The following is a 1,643-nucleotide window of genomic DNA, read 5'->3' on the forward strand; positions in this document are numbered from 1 at the left end:
ATCTATCTATCTATCTATCTATCTATCTGAAATATGGTTGACAACATTCTTTATCATTAAGTTGTCTTTAATCTGTGCTGAACCTTTTATCAAAGCTTAAGCATAGACTGTAAGATCCAATAACCTTCACACAAACCGAAACATCAACAAGGAAGCTCCTGCGCATTGCTGCCGAAAGGGGAAATGACCCTAGGGATTCACTCACCAGCAACATCCGTTAAAAAAAGGAATGTGGGTGTCTCTCCTACAGTTCACTCATTTGCTGTGTTTTAATTTTGTAACATAATAAATCCCCTTATACATTACCAATTACAATTACATGTGAAATTCTATGATATAGTCGATTATTGTATTGCAGTTTGCGGTTACAGCAGACATTTTGACATGACAGTGTAAGAAAAGCACAGGTGTAACCAATCAAATGAATGGTGGCTTTGTTCTAGTCCAGCTTAAGAAATAGAGCCTGTTTTTCATGTCACACCCATTTTAAATGTAAAGGCCTCTTTTCATTGAAAGAGAAAATGAAATGAATCATATTAAGCATGTATCATAAAGTGCTATTACAAATGTCACCTCAGCTTTATGCCTTTATATGGCAAAATATGAAGCATACACAGTGTGGAGAGGAGAAAAGAGTGTTCAGACATAGATATTGCATGAAATAAAGGCATTGGTAGATTTTAAGTTTGATCAGAAACCTGCTCTATAGATACTATGTATCTATTCTAGATCTTGTGTATCAACTTTACCAACAAAATCTACCCTTGGATTAGGCAGGGGGTTTATTTAACAGGCCAGGCTTGACTGATCACAGCTCTCTGCAGGCTGGAATTTGCTTTTCTAGGCTGCCTACCTGCTGAAAAATAACCTCATATAATCGTCAGATGAAAGCACCATGCCGCGCATACCCTTTTTTGTTTTCCCCTCCCCCTCCTCCTTTACATTTTTTTCCTCCTAATATGAATTTGGTTATTCTGGTACGCTCACAGCCATGCATCCAGTGTTTCATGTTAGCAGGCATGTTCTAAATATGCTGATACTACAAAGCAGCAGGGTAGCAGGAACATATCAAACAAAATGGTGCTTGTGAGATCAATTACATGATAGAAAATGGAGGTTTAAGTCTAGCGTATATGCAGCAGTGTATAGCTGTTCATATTTCAGTGCTCTCCTGCTAGCCGTCTAATCTCTTTTCCCTCACATTTTCATTAGGAAGAGCTAAAGCTGTTTTTTAATTGAGTGTTTTTCCTAGTTAATCCCTTGCAGGGTGCGTATGTGTGCATGTTCATGTGTGTTGTGTGTGTGTGTGTGTGTGTGTGTGTGTGATATATAAACATGTTGTGGGTCTGTGTTGCATGTCTTTGTGTTGAAAGTCATGCAAATGTACTGTACTGTGTTGTGTGTGTGTTTGTGTGTGTTTGTCAGTTTGTGTTTGCGAGAGCATTGCCCGTTTTTTAAAATGTTTGCTGAATAAAGCCAAAATCCCCTGTGTGGCCATGTGCACTGTGCTGATACACTATTTGTCTTTGAGAGGGGGCTTGATGGTGCTGCTTCCAGTTGTGTACTGTGTGGCACTGAGATTATAGCCTCCCATTCATAAGAAGGGGGATTTCCTGACAAGAACCAGCACTACTGTCTCAATA

At 39.1% G+C, this 1,643-nt stretch overlaps 1 protein-coding gene across 5 annotated transcripts in view; it reads left to right on the top strand.

Annotated features, from left to right (window-relative positions):
* chd9 (chromodomain helicase DNA binding protein 9) overlaps nucleotides 1-1,643 on the top strand; it is a 65,325-nt gene that overhangs the window by 26,862 nt on the left and 36,820 nt on the right. The gene's annotated exons all lie outside the window — the stretch shown is intronic.

This window comes from Morone saxatilis, unplaced genomic scaffold (assembly GCF_004916995.1).
Source record: "Morone saxatilis isolate NCDOM2014 unplaced genomic scaffold, NCSU_SB_2.0 Contig11, whole genome shotgun sequence".
NCBI classification, from domain to species: domain Eukaryota; kingdom Metazoa; phylum Chordata; class Actinopteri; family Moronidae; genus Morone; species Morone saxatilis.